A 24,750-nucleotide genomic window follows, 5' to 3' on the forward strand; every position below is an offset into this window, starting at 1 on the left:
TTTTGAAGTTTCCTTGGCGGAAAGAGGCCACAGGGCACGCCATTGATTTAATGGATGTACTTTTAGCCGCGGTTAAACACCACATCAAACCGCGCCCTCCTCGTCGACTTTCTTCCTTCCTTCCTTCCTTCCTTCCTTCCTTCCTTCCTTCCTTCCTTCCTCCGAGAGAACACAGGGCTTCATTCGATAAATGACTTCTATACGACCGCTATCGTATCCCTTCACTGACCGGCGCGGGCTTAAACTCTTCCGCTCTGAGTAACGTGAATCACGTTCAAGCTACCGTCATTCGTCGAACGACGAATTCCTCTTCTGTCCTTTTACTGCCGTTATTACAGAATTATCGTGGCCATTGGATGGCTCCGCAAGGATCGTTAATAATATAGCGGCCGGATAGTTTCGAGAGCGATCGGAAAGCGAAATTCCTCGAAAGGACGTTCCTTCGATTGTCGTTCGAGTAAAATCTGTCACGTATATCATTGGATCGGTAAGATCGAAATATCGTTAATTGGCCAATGTTGCCAGCGAACTATGACAGACTCGTAAACAAAAAAATAAAGTCCTCGATTGTCGTTCAATCAGCATTTCGATTCTTTTAAAAAATCGCATGTCTTGCGTTAATAAGGCAGCATATTGTAGTATTCTAGAAACGCACGATAGCTTGGTACCGTAATCATATATCGTCGCAATATATAAAAGGTTCGTGGATTACATTAAACTTTCAACCGGTCCGAGCCTCCCTAAGCTTTCTGTCCATTATTATATAAGATTATCGCAAGCAAGACAGATTGACGAGCAGAGCTTTTAGTCGGTGCGAAATTAAAAAGCTGTCCAAAGGTTAAACGACCGGCTGGAATAAAGCAGTATATCGCGTGCCGACGTTAGATAACACTCGTTCTCGTTGAAACGATATATACACACTCGAATTCCTTCCCTCTATTTTCCCCCTCCCTCCGCCGCCCCTCGTTTTTTCCTCTTTTTACCCTCTCGTGCATTCTCTCTTCTTTCTCTCTTCTTTTTTTCACTGAAGATTAACGCTGCACGTTTCCCGTGGAAATTATGTATCTCGCGTTACGCCGCTACGCATTACGTATCCGTTTCAAGCTCTCTCTCTCTCTCTCTCTCTCTCTCTCTCTCTCTCTCTCTCTTTCTCTTTCTGTCTCTTTCACCGTTTTTTCCCTTTTTTTTTTTTTTTTTTTTAATACAGTGCACGGTCTACGTGTTCGCGTCTTCTAGGTATTCATCGACGATGTATAACGTGAATTACGGAAACGTATTATCATTATAGCCTCGACGAACACAGAACGGCAATTATAATTAGGTCGGCTGACGATGATAAGCGTTCTGGGAATGCGTGACTCTTGATAAAGTTGGTGACATTTTTCCCATACTCACGAACCAGTCCACGGTACGTGCGTCGTAAAGCAAAAAGGGCATTCTACGTTTCCTGTGAATTTATTACGCGACGAATATTTCTTTTTTCTCTTTTTTTTCTTCTTTTTCGGCGACTTCACGTCGTCGCTCCCTCCCCGCTCCTTTTCTTTAAATTAATTTCCCCCGCGTAGAATTTATAGGAGAACGCTTGGGCCTTTTCACTTGCTTCTCCTTCGTTTTCTTTTTTTCTTTTTTTTTTTTTTTTTCCGTCGAAGTTCGTCAAAGTTCCTCTTCTTTCTCGGAGGCACGATGGCGGAAGGACGGTCAGTATCGATTTCGATTGGCAAAGGGGAGGAGAGTTTGAAATGTCAGCCGAAGGAGGTACGTACCTATGTATGCAGTTAAAAAGCAAACATTCAATATTTGCTGTTTACTGTTAGATTCTGTTCAAATAAAATATTCCCCAGCGGATCGATACCGACGGGATAAATATGACTGTTCGTACTTACTGTTTGCTTTGTTAATTCTCATCGATCGTCAGTCGTTTACTGATAACAGTTTTCAATTATTCTATATTAATCTGAAAACAATTTTCGGATACTTACGAGTGTCTTTTCAGCATAACGTCTGAAACTCGCGCAGGAAATAAACATTTTCCCGAGTAAAGTTTCTCTTAAATTGTCAGTGATCCACATTATCTACAACTTCTCATCGTCAGCGACTTGCTATACTAAATAATTTTTGAATTTTTAAATAATCTGACAACATTTTCGAATAGTTTACTGTCTTTAGCACACACGATCGTTGATCGAGTCAAATATTTGAAGCTTTCACAGGAAATAAAAATTTTTCGATGTCTGTATCTATAACTGCGAAACATTGTGTATTTATAATACTAATACATATACTACTAATACATAATAATAATAATATTCTATGGGTAATAATTCTTTTGTCGCGTATTTTCTCACCATGACGGAACAGTACGTGATGCCAACATTCTACGCGCTTATCTCGTGAAATCTCAAATACGATTCGCCCAAAGCGTTGATTATCTGTCTCGAATACCAGCGAATTGAATCACAGCTGAGAAAGAACCGCAACACGGCGTACTAGCCACCTGTCGGCCGGCAGTTTCATCCATTGCTTCAAATTCGACTGATAAAGCATCGCGTTTTGCTTTTCAGTCAACGACAATGGGAACTCGAAGCTCCGATATGCATCGGAGTGTACCGGCGAACGCGCGTTATGAATATTGACAAAAATCACTCGATAATTTATAGCCGATTGTGCGGTGTACTCATGAATTTATTCAATAGAGAAGGCGAACCTGGGGTAATCCGCTTTCTATAAGTTGCCGATCTTGGAGCGACGCGTTTTATTTCACCCTGGTCTTGTCCCTTCCCCGCCGATACACACGGAACAATGCGGAAACACGTTGCTAGCACGCGTTCTGCTTCGGCCAGCCTTTCTTACCGTGCCTCGCGATTTATGCTCGCTGGTATTTAGAGGACAAATACACGAGCTATGGCTGTCAACTTTCGAGAGATAGTTTCCAGCTGTACAACTTTATAACGGTTCGAGAAGCGTGGATTTATCGCCAGTCCCCGGATATCTGTGCGTTAGACCGCGGATTTTCACGAATTTAATTATCATCGAAGTTCATTTCAGATTGTGCAGGCTGTGCATCGTATTGTGCATTTTCTGTATTATCAGAATATTATTGGAATAGTCTTTTCAAGCGTGTGAAATATCTGCACTTTTCTATGGAAAACTTGCGAAACTTGCGAAAAAGTGATCTGCGGATCGCGTGTAAAGGAACCAGTCGTTGATTGATTAACCTCTTGCGCCGGAATGACGTGCTACGCACGTCGAGAATCTTTTGTCCCAAGATTGCAATATTTTCTCAGTTTTAAATATATTTAAGTGTATAGAAACAAATACACAGGCAAAACAAATGATAAATTTATTACTTGTCAATAATTTCCAATCCAGTGATAACATACAAAGTTCAAAGAGAAAGCGACGAATTGTACGCGGTTCGGTCACTCGTTATGGTCCGCAATCAGTTGGTTAAAAAAAAATCGATCCTGTGTACTGTTTCTTCGGTCATGTTCTATAAAAAAAAAAAAACACAAATCTCCACAAAATATTGCGTATTCCACGTGTCGTTAGATTTGAAATTCATTTTTTTTTTTTTTTTTCAAGTGCAAAACGAAATCCGCAGTCGGTGAGAAACTTGCAGAAACGGAGACTCGCAGGTCGCGCTTTCTTCGTTCCAAGTAAAGTCGTCGATAGATAGAACAAATCAATCGTGTCCCACTTTCTCGACCGTGTTCGTAGAAATATAAATTTGAAACACGGAACAGCTCAGCCCGTAATTCGACGACACGTACTCTACTTACAAAAGTAGAAAGTATCGTTCGAATATTTGCACGAGCTTTGCTCTCTGCAAGGTGAGTCTCGCTCGGGTTAGGTATACGATCGGCGAAGGTCGCCGGTTAGGGGTCAGAGGTTTCCTCGTACGTTTCGCGGCGAGCCTGTTCTTTTCGAGGCAAGAAGCGGGCAAGCGAGGTCTTCCAATCAAAGACACGTCGAGGAGCTTAACAAAGGACGGGCATAATTCATTGCGCGCGTTGGTAGCCACGGTCTGGCCAGGCGAAAGAGTGAAGGAGGTTGAGAGAGGTAAGAAGTAGGATTGCACAACGGGTGAAAGAGACGGGGGGGTAGGAAGGGAAATGGAAACGAGGGAGAAAACGCGCGAGATAACAAACCGTAGAGCTCGCGGGCTCTGCCAACCTTGTGAAATATGCACCCATATATCAATGGCGTGCATATCAATTGCCACTACTGCCAACTGGCATGACTATAAAGCCAGCCAACTGCAGCACGGATGCTGGCGGACGTCGTCGGAATCGAGCCGGGGAGAAAAGGAGAGAGAGCGCCCGGGCCCCCGGAGAGTCCTACCTCCGTGCTCGGCGAACCTTTCAGGGCCCCGCAAGCCTGTTATTCGATCGGCCTTTATTAGCCATAAATTTGATATGATACGCGAGGAATATGATAATGGCCATCAGGTCGCGGGGAATTGCCGAACCGATCGCTCGATGTTTCACCCTTTTAACGTGTTGATGGCGAGTGTGTACGTGCGGTTCGTGCGTGTTTGTTTGACAACCACTGGATGGGAACCTTTTCGACCAAGTTACACAGAAGATTAAGTATATAAGTAGTTAAGTTGGATGTCTACGGGGTGGTCGAGTATTATGGGAAGGTCCGTTTTGGGGGATGAACGATTCCGTGTAAGTGGAGTTCGTTGGTTTTTATCGTTACTTAAAATTTTTTTTGAACACCAGAACTGAGACAGTCGTTTCATCGTACAGTTAATCGTGCACGACAGGGTTGGATATCGTTGTTAATCTGACGCCGTCGGAAAGTTACTAAGTAAAATTTCATTTCTACACAGTGGATTGGGCTTGCTTACGTGGAATCACAGATCAAATTCGCTATGTTATGTACTTATCTCTTGTAAGGAAATGTACCGTAAATGTTAATCGCCGATTTTTGGCATGAGTGTGGTTTTCAGAAAATTATTCTTTCTTATTGATTATTCTTTCGACGTGAAAACTACCCTTGTAAATTGATGAAATTAGATACGCTACGACCAAAGGAATTTTTCTAGATCTCAAGATCTAGAAAATCTCTCCGACGTTCTTAGAGTCCTGCCGATCAGTGTTCAGCCATTTATCCGGAATTTCCGACGATTTTACGTAGGTTTAGACGCATTCAGCGGCAGCGAATAGTCGCGCGACGAGCACAATGCACTCGTTAACGCGCTGGAGGGGCAATTGGCCGTGAATGTCTTCGTCTTAAATCCCTCTGACGGTGTATTCCCCTCGCGTTATTACCAGTCGCGAAGTTGCCCCTCGGTAAACTGAATTAACGATAATAATTTAACGGAAGGGGTTGTACCATCCGGGTCCAGCCTCGGTGAGTGAACCACTCCAGATTACAAAATTGCAGTAAATGCTTAAGCTGCGCGTAGAGTTCGAGTAAACTTTTCGAGAGGAGCTTAATTAGCATCAAGCCAGCTTCAAGTGGGTGTACTGCAACACACAGAGAAAGAGAGAGAGAGAGAGAGAGAAAGAGAGAGCAAGAACCGTAAATACATTCGTGCGAGTTCACGTGGAAATCAGAGCGGGGACACAGAGGGGTCAAACGTAACCCGGCATTCGCGTGGGACACACGGTGAAAGAGAACGAAGGTAGAACGAAGCTGAAAGATAGAGGCTACGAGAGGAGAGAAGTGAAGCGAGCAGGGGAGATGAAACGAAACGAGAAGAGAGGAGTAGCTGCTCGTTGAACTCGGTTTACAGTGTGATATTTCAGTAATCCAGCGAGAGAGAATTCAACATCGATAGAGATCCAGACGTGTAAAAATTTATTACGCGAGTCTGTCTCTGCCATAACTGGTGGCGCAACGGAGCAAACAGGACTCCCTTTTCACAAAACACTCGTCAAAAACATATTTTACATTCTGCAAGACTTTCGAAATCTTGAATTCCCCGAAATTCTTGAAAAATGCAATTTGTCGTAGCTACTTTTTCTTCCTTTCTTTTTTTTTTACCATTTTGTCATGAGAATTAACTAAATTAAAAGTAAATCGCGATTCGAGGGAGAGGCGAACTACCGTTGGAAATGGCTGAACAGGGAGAAGGTACCTTCTGGCCGGTGCGCTAGACTCCAGCGAAGCTAATGTTACTTTTTACCAAAGGGAGAGTTGGCAGCCAGTTTGCTTTCCACGCCTGCCTCGTCGAAACGGAGCCTTCTCCCCTTCGCAAGAGAGAGAGAGAGAGAGAGAGAGAGAGAGAGAGAGAGAGAGTGGGCGGAGGTTCAACTGTGCAAAATGACTTAATGAACGGTATCTTCTACTGCTGCTCTCTAATCATTCCGGCCACTTACTTCTTGCCGTCAGCCATTTACTTTCGCAACTAGCGCTTCTTGTTCTCCTTCTCCGCCGCCCTTCTTTCTTCCTCTCTCTCTTTTTTTTCTCCCTTTTTTTGCTTTTTTTCCCCTCCCTTTTACCCCGGAGAAACGAGACTCGATAATTACGGGAAAAATCTCGCTGGAACACCTACGTGGACGTAGTTACGTAGCGGATCTTCATCGCGTGCCGTTTCTCTTTCTTCTTCCCTTCTCGCCCCTCTTTTTCTCCTTGCTTTCTTTCGTCTTTTTTTTTCCCTACTCTGCTCGCTCTCCTTCAGATTCGAATCTCCGATAGAAGCTTCTCCGTTGGCTTCGTAGATCTCGCGGCGATTGGACGCTCGTTTCGAAGACAGTCTGCCATCCTCATTAATGGTTGCTACGTTTCGGTGATGTCTCCGCTGTATCGTCGAATGCCATCGCGAACGAGTCCTCCGTTCCACGACGTTTCGGGAAAACGATTTTAAAATTGGACGCGGCGAGATAGGGCGGGGAAGGTACGCGCTTCACGGGTCAGAAAAACTGTCGAACGTTTTATGAACGATGCGCTCTTTGACGGTGCTTAATTAACTGTTATTTATCTGGTATATGTCTATCTGGCAATAGCGACTCCTCCGCGTGGCCTTGAACAGACCTCGACAGACCTCGATGTGGGTAGCATCGAAAAGACGATTCCTCGTTGAAAGCTCGTTAAACTCGTTCTTGCTGTTTCGCTCGTCTTAAAATAAAAAAAAAAAAAGAAAAAATAGGACGACATGTTTCGCGAAAGTTTCGATTGAAAGGAGACACAATGGTTGGAGGTTGTTGTTTAAAGTTTAAACGAAGTGGTTTGCGCGAAGTAGCGTCGGTAAATCTGTCTCGTTACCAATGGCCCGTGTTTTACACGCGGAGATACAGTTGAAAATTGAATGTTGCTGACCGTGGGTCAGTCGTTGGTCTCAGAAGCAGAGAGAAAAGAAAAGAGAGAGAGAGAGAGAGAGAGAGGGAGCGAGGGACAGAGAATAAAAATGGTACCAAACGATCGTCGACCGCGGACAGATTCATAACTTAACAAATTAGATTCGTGTCGTCCGAAATGGAGCGTGCTGACGCGTCGACATGTAGCCCCGGGTCCACGGCAAATATATTACGACGCCGTGGACTGCATTCTTTGCACAAGTGCAATAACACCTCTCTCGTGCATTCCCTCTTATCTTCAGTCAGGGCCGGACTCAGGGTAAGACTGGCTCAGTTTGTTCCTTGGGACTGAGATCTTCAACCAAATTCTTCCATGGAGGAAATTTCCACGATCAAAATTTTTATAATAAAATCTATGAAACTTCTCTGGAAAGTCACAAATTGGCCATTTTGACCATTCTGCTATTTCTAAGTAGCAGAAATGTAAATTTAAACCACAGATTCTTAACTTTATTGTTGTAAAATAAAAACTCAATTGTGTTCACTATTCTAATAATTCTAGTAATGAAAATTCAAACTACGGATTCTTAATTTTATTGTTGTAAAAATTTCCAAGTATTCCACGCAACACAATTGGCCATTTTGACCATTCTGCTAGTTCTAAGTAGTAGAAATGTAAATTTAAACCACAGATTCTTAACTTTATTGTTGTAAAATAAAAACTCAATTGTGTTGACCATTCTAATAATTCTAGTAATGAAAATTCAAACTACGGATTCTTAATTTTATTATTGCAAAAATTTTCAAGTATTCCACGCAACACAATTGGCCATTTTAACCATTCTGCTAGTTCTAAGTAGTAGAAATGTAAATTTAAACCACAGATTCTTAACTTTATTGTTGCAAAATAAAAACTCAATTGTGTTGATCATTCTAAGAATTGTAGTAATGAAAATTCCAGCTACGGATTCTTAATTTTATTATTGCAAAAATTTCCAAGTATTCCACGCAACACAATTGGTCATTTTGACCATTCTGATAGTTCTAATGGTAAAAATTTAAATGACAGATTCTTAATCTCATTACTGTAAAACTTCTGAGTATTCCTTACGACACAATTGGTCACATTTCGACCATTCTGGTAATTTCTCCAGCGGTGAAAATTAGAACCACAGATTCTCAACTCCATTATTGCAAAAATTCCCAAGTAATTCCACGCAACTTTAGAAGCCGGTCTCGCAAAAATTCACGCCAGCTCTGACATCGTCCTCCCCGTTCTTCCTTCGCCCTTCTTCCGCGCGTGTTTGCATACTGCACGGAATGAAAGAGGCCCGGCTTGGATCTTGCGGTGTTCGCGACACGGTGGCTGTGAAACACGCGGCGAGGGGATGTATTAATATTCCATTCGAGACATCTGGCCATCTGGCGACAAGGTGGGTTATTAAAATGTAAACTTCATTATCATTCCCCCGTTGTAATTACATTTTTTTCTCCCTCGCTTCGTTTTTCTCCCTCGCCACTTTCTCAACCACCCCTTCCCCCCCCCCCCTGCCTATTCCACCCCATTTTTGTCCTACGACCGACCTATCTGACTGTAGCCACTCGTTGGCTGCCAGTTACATTAGCGAGATCTCATTCCGATGCCGTGGGGAGGGGGTGTGGTGGTGGTGGTGGTAGTGGTGGTGGATCGGGCGAAAGAAATCGAACCCCCGTGAGTGGAAATACCTTTTCTCGTTTCTCCTCGTCGTTCGATTTCATCTTTGCTTACTTTTCCTCCAGGTTGGGGGGCTGCTAGAGCCTCGGGATGGGGAGGGGGTTGGTTGGTTGGTCTCCTTTTTACGGCGAACCGGTGGTCGTCGTCGACGGTTTCCTATCCGGCGGCGAATTTACATGGCGCGTTTGATTGTCCCCGGGTACGACGTCGTTCGACGGGTAAATTAGTTTTAATCGACGTTTTGCTCCGGCTCGTCCATTATTGACCCGGCACCGGGACGAGCACCTCTCTGGCGACGAATACCTCTCTCTCTCTCTCTCTCTCTCTCTCTCTCTCTCTCTCTCTCTCTCGCCCGGTGTTCTCGCCAGGTAGATACGTTCTCGGTGAACGGCAAAGCAAATGGAAATGAAGTTGATCTTCGCCGCTGTTAAACCGAGACCGCGTTGCAAACGTTTCCACAATTTAACACGCCTCTCGGTGTGTTAAAATTTTCAGGGTTTGATGGAAGCTTGACTGGTACTCGTCTGAATTTTTACACAGGATCGTGGAACTTTACCGAGTTTGGATAAAGTTAAATCCGCCTGTTGTTTCCATCCGAGACAAGCTCTGGAACAGGCTGGATATTAAAGTTACATCCGTTCGTAGTTTACTTTACAGTGTTATTAGTTGCCGCAACGTAATTGTTCCCGTAATTACACCAATCTCGGGTGGGACCATGTTCACGTGTGCGCGCTGGACGGATGAAGAAGTCCGACTTATCGCGTCCTTCCTCCCTGCACTCTTCCTTCAACCGAAATTGCCCGACTATTATTACGATTAACGATCGAGGTTAGAAGATTACTGGCAAAATTCCTGCTCTTGACTCCAATTAGCCCCGGCGGCAGAATCGCTGGGTTACGCGGTTACGTTCAGCCGCAGGATCACGAATTAATAGCGATCGCAAGGAGGAGGCAGATGAGGGGGAGTTAAAAGCACAAACGAATGTAATTACTTTTCTCATTTCGTACGGAATCTCCCGTGGAAATTACACGGGAGGCTTGGTCTCGCCTTTCGCGGCCTCGCTTCGAAATTAACCACTTTTCGCTCGCTCGCTCGCTCGCGCGCGCGCCAGCACCGGCGAATTGTTGTTAATTAATTCAGCCAGAAAGCGGGGAATATGGGGATCGGTGTCGGGTGGCACACACACGTTCGTCAACAAAGAGGCCGGCAATTAATTAACCAAAGTAGCCAAGGCGAGGGCGGAGAGCATTGTTGCAGTCTGGCCCATTGTTGGACGCAGGACAGCTCGCGACCAGCCTGAAACCTCCCGTGTCCTTGTTTCCGCGTCCTTGCACCGATATAAACTTCCTGGCCGGCCGGGAGAGGACAGAAGCCGACGGCGACGTTGCCTCTTTCGACGGCTGAGCATTGTGCGAGCATTGTCGTACCGCCGCGATCAATTACGATTTCGCGATTTATCGCCGCTGTGAAACCATTGTCGCCGTTTTAACGACCGATTATCGGACACCATCGGCTTGTCAAACACGGCTCGATTGTACAAGTGTCCAGTTGGACTAATTCCAATGAGGGGGTTTCTTTGATGTTTCGAAACGTATGTTGTACACTGTACTTTTTTGCGAAAGTGACGTGGAAGGACAGCAATGAAAACAGCTTTATCACGTGAAGATTCGTATACTGAAAGAGTTGAAATAAATAACAACGAAAGTCATATCTTTAAACTAGAATTTTCTTTCATGTGGTAAGATGATTCAAAGCGAAGCAACGCTGGATATTTCTCCCGGAAGAGTCAAGTCAAAATAATAAAATATTTGTCCATCAGGAAAGATACTTGAAATGGTCATAAACAAATACCAAACACGTTTCTTTCAAAATATTGCAATGAACATCCCCTTTTATGGATGGCATCAAGCAGAGGTTTATGAGAGCTAAAGTTTCTGGCGATGCATGGTGGAAAGGGCTATTATTTCACAAACAAACTAAAATGGAAAATGTAAAAATTCTGCCATTTTTTTTTCTCTATGAATGTGAAAGAATGTGTACGGACAATACACAGTATTAATGTGTTTTGAACAAACGTTGGAATTGGAATTGGAATCGCAAACGACGCGAACCACCATGTTACAAATGAGTTAGTTTGTTAATCGACGTGTTTCTGTTTGGATATACAGAATTTACATTCACGTGCTCCCTTTATACTTGTAACGTTCTCTGTGTCAAACACTCCCTTCGCATAAGTAGATATATTTTTTCGTATTTATTTCGACAGGCAAATTAGGTCCTTCATATTCGATACCTAATTTGTTTGCCGTTCTAGTTTCCTGAAAAATCTGGAACACGCACGAGTGTCTCCGTTTTACCATAAAGTCGTCCGTCAAGTCAAACAGCCGACAACTTTGTGTCAAACGAATGAAATTTCCCTTGGATCGTGCCAATTTGCTCGCGAGAGAATTAATATACACATCGTGCTCCACATATTATTAACCGAATACACGCTACGTTGTGTTATTTTGCAAACATTTCCAGCAAACAGCAGAGGAGAAAGAAAAAAAGAAAAAAAAAAGAAAGAAAAGGAACGACAGCGTGCAGATTTTCTCGTTTCTTCGGGTCGAATGATTATTATTCTGTTGTATTAGGAATTCGTTTTGTTGCGCAATCAATTTGATTGAAAGAAAAAACCAACGAAAGGAAGAAACAATATACGCCAGGGAGTAAAATAGGAATACGTGAATACAGTTTTCACCGGTGTTTCTATAGGAAACGCGAAACAAATATGGCACGGGTAAAAGCTATCCGCGCTCGTTTTGCAAACAATACCGCCCCGCCGTGTTCTTCGAGCTGCGTCGAGCAGAAATTGCAACTGTGTCGACGATATGGAAACTCAGTTTGCGAACTCTGTCTTCGAGTTAACTTCGAACGCGATCCTTTCGGAAACTTATCCCCGTGAAACGAAATCAAATTGATCGGGAGGGGCGCGACGAGAAAATGCACGTAGAAAGAGAGACAGAGAGAGAGAGAGAGAGAGGGGCACAGAAAGCAATTGCAAGGAGAGTCGCGTCCATTTGGCGAATCGGTCGCTAGAGATGGGATCGAGTAGATCGCAAGTAGGTTCGAATCCTTAATCCTTCAATTGAAACACTTTTTCGAATGGCATTCGAATTTAACCGGGATAATTTCGAACGGAACGTACTTTTTGACTTGGGAATTCCTTGAATGTCACAGGTGGTCGATTTTCAATGTAACAGAGATTCTGTTGATCGGACGAAGGCGAACATGGTCAAACGTTACGCGTACTTTCTTTCATTTCGAAAACGATGCAAGCCCATTTTCGTTTGTCCGGAGAGAGATATTAAGGTGTTTGCGTTTGCAATAATTTAGTGAAATTTCAATCGATCAAAGTAAACGAATATTTCACGATTTACACTACAGATTGTTCACTTTAAAGTGCATGTAAATTTTCTCAAACACTTTCAAAGTAAATACTCCATCATGTTGTAATATCTAAGTAGGTAACAGTTTCCAGTTTTATAATATAATAATCCGCCTCAACATTAAAAATTGCTATTCACAAACACACACGTGCGCACAGACGCGAGACAGAAACCTCGTGTCAATTTTCGAGTAGCGTACGAAACTCGTGAAACAAAATTTTGTTATCGAAACGTGTTAGACTCGATCCTGCCCGTATCGGTCGCGCCTGCCCTTTGTGAACTTGGCAAACATCGTTCGTGGCGATTTAAACGCGAGAACGATCGATGTATCGACGCGTACACTCGCGCGGGAACGAAACGGAAGCAGAGGGATCCCGGAATCGAGCACCTAGAACGATATACGAAACGCCGTGTTTGAGGATGTTGGGTGTTGGATGTTGGATCCAACAGATTTAGTTGGCGGCACGGGTACGTGACATGCAACCAGAAATCCGGTCAGTTGAAAAATTCATACCCGCGCTATTAACGGCCCGGAAACTGAATATGCCATATTGGCTTTCTGCATCACGCGTGAAACGCGCCGGGGGGGAAACAAAACGAGCCCAGTGCAAACACACCTGGCCAACTTTGATTTTTCGTATCGACTTTTCCCTTTATGTTTCGCGTACAGTCGCTGGCGAGGTTTGAGTGAAACTGACCATCTTTATCATCCTCTGAAATTGATCGCTGGTCACTGAGAGAGAAAGAGAGAGAGAGAGAGAGAGAGTATTGTTAGAAATGTCGATCGAGTGAGAAATTTAATTAATGCAAATTTATCGAGTAGATAAATGTTCCATGTGAACGTGAGTATAAAGGGTGCAAGTGTAATTTTTCGCGTGGCGTCATCGTCTACGACAATGGTCACCGGATCTTTCGTCACAAGAGAGGCGCTTCAACCATGGCGCGGCTTAATACTGACGTCGACGTCAACTAATTTATATACGATATTAATATTTTCGCGATGACTGGACGGGTTATCAACGCGACAAACCCCTTCCCGTCCACCTACGGTTCCCAACTACGCTGTACAAAGAGAACCTGCCGAGTGGGAATTCCGTTTCGTGATCAACCGAGCGATCACAATCAACACCGGGGGAACTTACACCGGGGAATAATACAATGATCTGTATTGAACTGCAGGATCGTGAAAAACATTCCACGGCCGTGGGCGTGTGTGATTTATGCGTCTGGCGGGCAGGTAGTGTGCCGCTCCATTTACCGACCAACCCCGATTTCCATAAATAAAAAAATGGAATGAAAAAGTAAAAAAGGAGAAAAGAAGAAGAGAAAAAAAAAAAGAAAAGAAAAGAAGAAAAGGAGTAAAACTGAATCTGTTCTATTTACACGGTACGCGGAATGAAAGCGGTGTCGGATCGTTGTTATCTTACGCTCTCGCGGACAATCGGTGATCAAGCCGCTCCTCGGATAAATATAGCCGGCCTTCGTGCTATCTAGGCGAATAACAATAAGCTCCGATTTACCGCTGACGAAACGGGATCTATGCTAATCGGCCCGCGTGTGTAACAGTGATGATTGGGCCACTTTGAAACATCCATACACGTACACACACGTACACGCGACGATCACGGTTGCAGCATCTTGCTCCAATACGCGGGATCCCTGTTTGACCCAATTCCACCGTCATGGTCTATTTCAGGGCAAACGCGGCGCGAAACCCGGCGGAGGTCAAGGCTGAAGCGATTGATGACGACGACACGGAGAGAAAGGCGTCCTCTGTTCACCGACTAGCCGAGATTATCCTTTCGCCGCGATATTCTAACCGTGTCGGGTTCTCGAATCGTCGGGTTTTGTACGGGCTGCGCGAAATTGCAGTTCTACGAATCAACGCGCGGTCGAGGGGCACACACCGTATATACGGCCGACCGTTTCATACACATACGTGTGTAGAGGAAACGTAACAATGATCGCATTCATCGTATCAAACGCGCAGTCAGCGCCGGTTCCCCCCCCTCGCCGTTGCCCGCCAACAGTGATTGGTAGAAAGTGATTCTGACACTCGAACCGGAGGAGCTGTTGAAAATCGTCAACCGTTCATTGAGCGGAGAGACCCGGCACTCCAACCGTTCCACTCGCCGCCTGTTCAACGGTTTCATCCGTGGAATTATCAAAGTCGATTCAGAGATCATTCTTCGCGTGATCTTTGTATTTCTCGCTGATTTAATCTTGGATCTAGCTTGTAGAATCGTTGTCTCTTTCAGTTTGTTGTTTTTTTATTGCGGAATACCAGGCATTTGTGGCCATTACGTTACCGAAATCGTAACTTGTAAATTAATATTTTACAATATTATAATATTTTAATTTTATATATATATATATATATATATATATATATATATATATTATATATTATATTACAATATTTTAATGTATATATATTATATATTATATATATTATATTACAATATTTTAATTGTATATATATTATATATTATACTTTATATTCTACAGATCATTCTTCGCGTCCTGATCTTTCGATTTCTCGTTGATTGAATCTTGGATCTGTTGCGGTGCTGATCGTTGTATCTTTCGGAGTATTTTTTTCTTTTTTGTTGTTGTAATTAGAATACCAGAATTGTGGCCATTGTATGTTCAAAGTTTTATTAATCGCAACTTATAAATTAATATATAATTATATATGTTATATACTATAAAGATCGTGATTTTTTGGTTTCTCGTTGATTGAACCTTGGATTTAGTTTGCAGTGTGTCTTTCGAAATGTTTTCTGTTGCAATTAGAATACCAAGCATTCCTGGCATCCATTACGTCGCCGAAGTTTTATTAATCAATTTATGAATTAATATATATATATATATATATTTATATATTTCTTTATCCATGTTATAAATTCTTTATATTATAGTCATCATATTATTCATATCTCTTTATATTATATTTATGATTATACGTTACAAATGAATAGCACTGATGACAATTTCTTTTCGCACGATAGTTTACACGCCACGGCAGTTCATTTATTTACTATCGAAGATTTCCGACAATTCTCGAAAACGAACGAGCAATTTCGCGTAAAACAGGTTAGCACAACGTATAAGAGGATTCCTTGGGAAAAGCGTAAACCACGCGGTAAAAAGGTTTTGAAAGTAAACCCGTCGTCTAAACCCGATCCCCCGAAATGCAATTTGCAGCGGATCTAGCGAGTCGCGGAGAATTTTATCAGCTCGGCCAGCAGATTCCCGACACGCTTTTTTCGAACCTTTGCGAACGATTCGAGAGAAACCACCTGCGTACTCGCGATCCAAAACAGCTGATAGCGAGTCTCGATTTTTAGACGCCGCGTGCGTGTTTAGGCTTAGATTGATCGACAGCCGATCGTAAAACCGGTTTTACTAATAAAACGCAGAATCAACGCTAAACCCCCGTTCGGTCAAATTGAATTCCACATGCTGAAACGAATTAACCTTACGACGATTTTGACGCGTAACAGAAAGGAGAACGCCATCTTTTTTAACGTCGTAAAGTGAAGTTTATAAAATAAGAAGGCAACTCCGTTTTCTTATAATTCAATGAAAATAAAATGTTGAGTTATTTTTTCGAACGTGCTAGAAAAGTCACGGTCGACTAATTCTTGCGACCTTTTTTCTTGAATTCTTTTCGTTTAAAAGCTGGAGCTCTTTGTTGCGACAGACCTCTCACTCCTGCCAAAGCTGAAACATGCTTGAAAGGATCTTGAGGAGCTTGAAAGTTATTTTTTTCGAACATACTGGTTCGAAATTCACGGTCGTGCTACAAAATTCTTGCAATCACTCTTTTTTTTTTCTTGAATCCTCTCTTTTCAAAAATGGGAACTCTTTATTGCGACAGACCTCTCAACTATCATTTCTACGAGGTCGGAGAATTCTTGAAACGATTTAATTAGAAAGTTATTTTTTCGATTCACGGTCGACTGATCCCTGCGACTTTTCTCCTCGAATACCTTCTCATTAAAAACCGGAACTCCTTACTGCGGCAAGCCTGATCAACTATCATTCCTACGAAGTCGACAAACGTTCGAAAGGATCTAACTGTAAGAATCCAATCAGATTGTTCCGAATCCGAGTCACTCGAACTATCTTGCCTAATATCGAAACGAGAATTAAGTTTCGATCACCGTTTATAATACGTTGTTCGAGGCAAAAAAAAAAAAAAAAAAAGAAAAGAACGAACGTGTATTATGATTTATGCCCAGCTGCGACCGCTGGTATCTCGATGTGACATTAGTTAACAACCGGCGCGGGTAATCTTGCGCAAGCCTCAATTAGACTCTCGATAGCACGGTACTGATAAGCGCTGCGAGCCGCGCGATCGGCCGATTTCTGCACTTGCGTGTCCTATTCACGGGCATTATTCGTATTTATGAACGGGCGATTATTCGTTGCCGAGAACAATGGGTGAGGAACCGGTCGCCGCCGATGAACGATCGGCAAGGATCAAGCTCAGACGAGAGACAGTTTGCGATCGAGCAAACGAGCCTTGCCCGGAGACGGATAAGAAGGAAATGCAATTTCACCCGATGAAAACGTACACTACGGCCGGTGTTGTTCGCTCGTAACAAATTACGAGCCGTTACACAGGGGCCAGGCTGTTACGATTTTATTGTTGCCCGCGCTCATTTTTCTGGTAATTGCTTTTTATAATTGCGGCCAGTGTCGTTTGGCTAGACTGGCGAACGGGTTTGCTCATGAGACAATTAAACAGGTTGGCGACGAATTGAAACGAAACGTGGTTTGCTTCACGTTGAAATTGCTGCATGGGAATCGCTTTCTCTCTCTCCAGCTGTTACGCGTAGACGTGGACGAACGCGTGATTTCAAAGCGATCTCGTTTTTTTTCCCGATGTGAAAAGTGAAAGGGAAGTCGTTGCGGTAAATTGGCTCGTTCGGAAATTATCAAATTTGCGCGTTCGATTGGAAAATTGCAGAAACTACAAAGTAGAAAGAATTTTAATGTAACATTTGTAAGTTTCTAAGCGGGAAAAAAGGTGCAAAATGACGTCAAAGATTGACCAAATTCCGAGGAGGTGAAGCTCCAACTCCGACGGGAAGAGCTACGAAAATAAAAGCAAGAAGAGACATCAAGTGGAAAATTCCAAAAGTGTGCTGAAAAGAGCGAAAGAGAAAGAGAGGGAGAAAGAGGGATAGGTGTTGCGGTAAAAAGGGGGTAAAAACTGCGACACCAGAAAAATAAGTTGCAACAACGAAGAAAGGCGTTAAACAGAGCAAAGAGAAGAAGTTTCGTTTAAGACAAGAGTTCTAACCGAACAAGTTACATAATACCAAGTAATAAAACAGCGCGAAACAAGGTTACGAGAAGAAACCCTCGGGAACACGAACAACACCTATGCCTTAAATCACCCGGCGAAAGTAACAGTTCTCCAGTTTTCACGTTTATCGATTCGCTCTAACCTAACTGATAAATTGTTAAATTTCGGTATTTGTCAAAATTTTACGGCCGCTGTTATTGACCTCTTGCGCTGGAATGACGTGCCACGCACGTCGAGAATTTTTTTGTCCCAAATTGCAACATTTTCTCAGTTTCAAGTATATTTAAATATAACCTAGGTAAAACAAATGATAAGTTTATTACTTCTCAATCATTTCTATTCAGCGATGAATTCAAAAGAAACAGAAAGCGACGAATTATTGTATGGTTCGGTTTGGTCACTCGTTATGGTCCGCAATCAGTTGCCAGCGCAACTGGTTAACGATGCCTATAAGTAACGTTCGTTTTCTGACACTGTAGAAAATTTTGTTTCATTTAAAAGTTAATACAGCTTTACTCTGTAATATAATTTAACAACAAACACACATCAAACTCAATGTATTTGACTAGAATGTAGGTCATATTGGGCATAACGTAGATTATGTTATAACATATTATATATTATATATTATATATTATAGAGTAACATGTTGTAATAAGTAAAATTATATATTTAGGTAAAACGAAATCGGCAAGACCAATGAAAAAAAAATTTATTACTTTTCAATAATTTCTATCCAGTGATAGCGATATATGTAGCGATGAGTTCAAAAAAAAGCGATAAATTATTTTATACGGTTCGGTCACTCGTTATGGTCCGCAATCAGTTGCCAGCGTAACTGGTTAACGATGCCTATAAGTAATGTTCGTTTTCTGACACTGTAGAAAATTTCGTTTCATTTAAAAGTTAATACAGCTTTAATCTGTAATATAATTTAACAACAAGGTTACGAGAAGAAAACTGACACTAAATGTCAATGTATTTGACTAGAATACACTGACACTAAATGTCAATGTATTTGACTAGAATATACTGACACTAAATGTCAATGTATTTGACTAGAATGTAGGTCATATGAGGCATAACGTAGATTATGTTATAACATATTATATATTATATATTGTAGCGTAACATACTGTAATAAATAAAATTATATATTTAAGTAAAACGAAATAGGCAAAACCAATGATAAATTTAATCAATAATTTCTATCCAGTGATAGCGATATACGTAGCGATGAGTTCAAAAAAAAAAAGCGATAAATTATTGTATACGGTTCGGTCACTCGTTATGGTCCGCAATCAGTTGCCACAGCGCAAGTGGTTAATATTACATTAATACGTACGTTGATCGAGTCGACCTGAATGCTTTGGATTTGCTCTCGATTTGCTCCATTATCTGAACGACAAAAACGTCCGAGATCCACGATGGCTGGAGGACTTAATCGTCAAGTGGTAAGAAGCGACCGGTGGATGATCTGGCGGAGAAGAGGATCGCGAATCACGGCAAAAACGGTTTATCATAAGGGTCGACCGCCACGAGAGGCACTTTTATCGGGAGCGTGGATATCCCTCGGTGGGACCATTAAGTCCCACGACGCAAGGCGTCGAAGCTCGATAGCAAGAAAGCACGTGTCTTATGCCATTTGGTCACGGAACGTGATAATCGCGCGGAATTCACGAATGGACGAGAGGTGGATGGATGCATCGTGTGGAAAAGTACCTGGCCCCTATTTTCACGTGTGGTTCACGTGTAATTTTTAGCACACGTACGGATACGTGCTCGTGTGCTGGATGTCTCGCGACTCGTGGTGATTCTACGTGGAAAAATGTGTCGAGAAGAAGGAGTAAAACTTTTTCACGAAAGCCTTGGAGTTTGAAAATTTATCGCGTACGTTTGAATTTAGCTAATTCTAGATGACGGAAAAAAAGAGAATAATTAGACAAGAGGTATTCTACGTACGAAAATAAACGAAGAACACAATTTTTCTGTAAAACGCCGCGTTTTCGAGAAGATGGAAAATTTCTCAAGTAACGAAACAGTTTCTTGAAAACGACGATTTTTGAAATGAAAAAAAATTTCATCTTGGAGTATCTCCTTGTCGATCATTTGCACTTATCCAGCGTGGAATTATGAATTTGATAAATTTTCAAACTTGATTTTCTCAAGAAACGAACGCTTGAACGATGAAATTTTACTTTCGACACATTTTTACCTGTCGCGGGACACCCTGCAATAATAAATATTAAACGATAAAGCACAGCCCATCGGCGAAATCTCTGTCGCGCTAAAAATAGTGCACCTGTAACGTTGAGAGATTCCTCGAACGTTATCCCAATAGACGTATTATCAATTGCTCTTCCTTATCAGTTGTTAGGTTGAGTTTCAGTCCACGTTCGCTGCTCGATGTTGGTATACGTTTAAAAAGCACGTTCGCGATGAAGGTTGAAAGTGTATTGTTGCGCGACGACAGGCGGAGGTGGAGAAGCAGAGTTTGGTCAAAAGATAGGAGGACCGAAAGAGGAAAAAAAAAAGAAAGGAAAAAAATAGGGATAGGGGAGAAGGGTTATTTGCCGCATGCCGGTGGAACGCTCTGCCACGGCGATATTAAACCCATATGATTTACAAGGGTGAAATTTGATTCGCTGGCGAGGAAACAACAGGCAATAATCAATTTCTCCGGGCAACAAAAGATATGGCGTTTCATTATAAATTATTGGCAGCCGGTAACCCAAGGCGGACACACATCGTTTTCGCCATGTGGATCGATCGCCTCCGATCGTCGAACATGAATTGTGATATTCCCGATGAAAGGTGCTAGCGAAACGTGTCCCGCCAATTTTTCGAAGGGTCAGCCACCTATCTGGTCCTTTCAAAAGTGGAAATTCTGGACACAGGATGTTGACACGTGTTCGTGAAATTTCTACCGCTTTTAACGTCGCAGTGACAGTTTGATGCGAATCGAATGAATCACGATTACAATTTTATTTTTTAATAAAACGCGAACACACGTTGCGTCTTTTCTTTTTTTTTTTTATTATAACTGGAGGAGGATGTTGGAGGAAAATGATTCGAACGATCGAGAAATAAGGTTTTCACTCAACTCCTCTTTAAATTATGCACATACTGATCTCTTTCCTCCAACATTTTGTTCTAATCTCAATTACAAAAGAGACATGACTTATTACACAAGCATGACTCACGTATGCATGTCACGGTGTATGATGCTGAAACAAGCAATATCATCTTGTCAGTGCAAATAGGACCATAAAATTCCTCCTACGGTTAACACACACGCGCACAACTGTATACTGTGATAAATCTACGAAAAATTAGGCCCGACTGGTATTAACTCGCTCCATTATCAGTGGCACAAGATAACCACAACGCCGTACACACGTCATGCGAAGCATGTCCCTCGCTCCAATTCTAATCTTTTATTAGTCATTCGTTTCGGTGACTTGTAAACCGTGACAGTTTAGGAAGCGTGGAAAAGGCACTAAAAATTCTCTTCCTCCTGTGTACATAGATAAAGGAAAAAAAAAAAAAGAGCTATAGAAACGAGGTAGAGCGACGACAAAATGGCACCGTAGCTCACTTTTTCGAGGCCTGTCGGAAACACCTTTGCAAGATTTAACAGCCTTACACCCGGGATAGTAAAGATAAGCCGAAAACCCAGCCGATGATGTATGTTTGAGAAATGCAACGGTGGAATTAAGATTTACAACGTCGTAATAAACCATTGTGCGTGGCTCGGGGGACGCATGCGCGAGCCTCTGCAACACCAAGGTCACAACAATTTTAAGGAGATCCTTTTCGAGTTGAGCGGAACATAATGAAGCTCGTTTGCCCGTCGCGGTCGTAAATATTTATCGGCAAGAGGAAAGAGTTACACAACGGGCAGAAAACGCTTTATTTACTCTGTGGCAGAGTCCGGAGAGTTGCAAACGTGCTTCGATTTACGACCCGCTCGTCCCGATAATTCCTCGCGAAGGTTTCCTCGGTGACGAGCTTCGGACGTTTCCAACTGGAAATCCTCGTCCTTCGTATCGCCGCGTGTCCAATTTGCGCACGGTTACCATTGGAAACTCGTATGTATTACGAGAGACGTATTTTGAAATCTCATTGACACCGCAACCACCTATCGTGGCACGTCTATCGTGATTGCATCGATCAAAGAAACCAGTTTGAAAATATGCATGTACGTAAACCAGTTTGCATGTATGTATGTATGTATGTACGCACGTAGCGAGCGAGAATATTACGTTTCCATAAACGTGACGTCAAGATAGATTAGATAGATCTTTATTGTTTTCATATTGGATAACAAATTTCCGCTACTTATCCCCCATACATGCTGCTTCTACACACATTCTACTTAAACGTAATTGCTAATATTAAATAATGGATATAATAAGCTAATCTTCTAAATACTAAATCTTTCAACTTACCTCTGGCAATAATCTACTATGAAAATACTTAACTAAGCTACTTATCTTACATATAATAATTATAAAATAGAATAACTATACGTAAACAAAATAAAAGAAAAGTCATGTGAAACAACATGTGATATATTACAATGACAATTCTCTTACATATAAATATGGTTCTTTATCTTTCGGACGTAAAGATATTTGAATTGTTTTACCATAATTTTATTTATATTTCGTACGATTGACAAAATTTTCAAATCGAGGAAAGAATAACGTTCCGCAGATTCGCTCACAGTTAGAGAAATTGAGCCAGCCGTAATTTTCGTGTATGTTTCACATTGAGAATTGAAAAATTGAAAATTGATCACTGTGTTTTATCTATCGAAAACGATGAAATTTTCGAGAAATATAGAGATATTCACTACCGAAATGACTCACGGTCATTCCTTATTCCAACGAGTCATTGTTTCTCGCAAAAATCTCTCGAATCATCGTAGCTATCACGCACGTGCATATGTTTTAGCATGCTGCTCAGCAATGGGCAGCGTCACGTAACTAATCTCGGTGGCTCTTGGTTGCTTTTCGATCGGTGATTACGTCTGTAACAGCCACACACACACTCACACACACACACACACACACACATAGAGAGAGAGAGAGGTATCGAGTTGGGTGGCAAACGTTGAAAAGCGGGGCGATCGTATTGATAATAATCGGCAACGGAAAATCGGCGAGGAACGGGCGTGACGGGTGTAAGCGTGCCAAGGTGATTTTCATTCCGTCCACGTTTGCCGTATGCGTCACACAGGGAGACAGAATGGAAATCCACGCGCAGGTAGTTAGGTAGGTATGTATATCGGTTTAGAAGCCAAGCAACGGGCCAGAGGGATCGCGTCAGAGCTCGATCGTTAAAAGGGGTAAAGCGTTTACGGCGCTGTGTGTTTCACCGGCCAGCAATGCGAAACAGTTACACAATTATCGAAAAACCATTACGTCGACATTGGCCGTCGACGATGTGCACACACTCGGCGGGGGATGTACCGGTGTGTACACCCCGATGTACATTCTCGTTCATAAGTATCAAGGACCGCCTGCTGGTTTCGTGCGAAACGATTCGCGCGAGTGTATTTTTCTGAATTTTATTTCTGAGCAAGAACGGGTCGAACATCCGACGACATTTACACGTCTTTTGAAAGAGTAGTTCGTAAAAAAAATCAAAGTACAAGCGACGTGTCGATGTCTTCGATGTTTCAACGTTACACGTTACGAGAATTATGAAAATGATGGAACTCTATCAAGATCGAACTAAAGGCCGAAAGCCAAGTAAGAAGACGATCTCGTTTGTATCAAATTAATCAGAAATTTGTTACATAGTCACCTCGAGCTTCTTAAACAGTCCTCAATGACTTTTAAGTGACCTTAAAAGTGTCACGGTACTTGTGAACGAGGATGTACGTGTAGTACTTACACAGGAGCGTGCATATATGTACAGGCGCGATTCACCCTTTCTACCAGCGCTTTTGCTGGTAAGCAGACGAACCCGTGATTTACAACTCTGGCTCCTCGTAAATATACGCGCGACGATATATCTTTCGAGGTTGTCGTGAGAGGGCAAGCACGCTTTTCGAATCCAGAGAAAGAGAGAGAGTTTCTTCTCTTTTCTCCTCCTTTCTTTTTCGCGGCTACTTCGCTTTTCTTCTTCTTTCTTTTATTTTCTTTTCGCCTTCCTTTCTCTTTCTCTCTCTCTCTCTCTCTCTCTCTCTCTCTCTTTCTTTCCCGTTTGGTCCTCGCGGACTCGATTGCGCGATGACTTACACGCTGGAACGAGGGGAACGCGACTCGATCGAGTTTACGATCATCGTAAAATAAATCAATAGACGCGCCCCTCTAAGCTCACCGTCATCCCCGATATGGCGCGATTCGGCTTTGTTCCTTTTTTCCTCCCTCTCCTCTCTACTCTTTCGCTTTTTTATTTCGGGTATATATCCTCGTGGCAAGGTATGTATTGGGACCCGAACGTGTAATGGACCCGAAAATTTCTTCAATTCTGTTCTTTTTATTGAAACTGCGATATTGCGTTAACGCACGGCTTTACTCGCCAATTTTGTCGCACTCCATTTGCTAAAATTCGACAGAGTTTGAGTTTACAGGGGTTTATAAATCATAAATAGAATTATAAATTATAAATAGGAAGATCAATCTTTGACAAGCCAAAGTATTAAGTAGATGTACTGCAAGGTCAATGCGAGTCTTTAACATTGGAACTAACGACGACTAAAGTATAATATTTGTAGCAAAGAAATTGAAGTGCAAGGTACAAGAAAGAATTAACAATACAAGGAAGAACACAAGCTTCTATTAATCACTCGAGTATTTAAAAATACACTGTCATAAATGTATAAAATTTCCATAGAGAATTATAAATTGGTCGTTTTGACTACTTTGGTAGTTCTAGTGTTAATTATGTTTCTTTTTTTTTTTTTAATTCATAAAGTGTGCTTTGACATAATGAAAGAGTTTGTAAATATGTAAAAAATGATGTTTGTATATTTGTAAAAGTTACAATTATAAGTTACAATAATTTGTAAAAGTACAAATATACAAA

At 42.1% G+C, this 24,750-nt stretch overlaps 2 long non-coding RNA genes across 5 annotated transcripts in view; one reads left to right on the forward strand and one right to left on the reverse strand.

The window, feature by feature from the left end:
* LOC122538889 overlaps positions 1-24,750 on the forward strand; it is a 173,877-nt gene that overhangs the window by 80,943 nt on the left and 68,184 nt on the right. For all 4 annotated transcript variants that reach the window (XR_006308940.1, XR_006308938.1, XR_006308941.1 and 1 more), the window contains exon 3: positions 24,289-24,297. This is a non-coding gene — a long non-coding RNA (uncharacterized LOC122538889). The remainder of the gene's footprint in view (positions 1-24,288; positions 24,298-24,750) is intronic.
* On the reverse strand, positions 1,216-19,691 carry LOC122538890. The gene is made up of 3 exons (XR_006308942.1): positions 19,682-19,691; positions 4,469-4,474; positions 1,216-1,525 (listed from the first exon to the last, which is right to left on the reverse strand). It is a non-coding gene; the product is annotated as an uncharacterized LOC122538890 (long non-coding RNA).

The sequence above is a fragment of the Frieseomelitta varia genome, unplaced genomic scaffold (genome assembly GCF_011392965.1).
Source record: "Frieseomelitta varia isolate USP_RPSP 00005682 unplaced genomic scaffold, Fvar_1.2 scaffold_182, whole genome shotgun sequence".
NCBI classification, from domain to species: domain Eukaryota; kingdom Metazoa; phylum Arthropoda; class Insecta; order Hymenoptera; family Apidae; genus Frieseomelitta; species Frieseomelitta varia.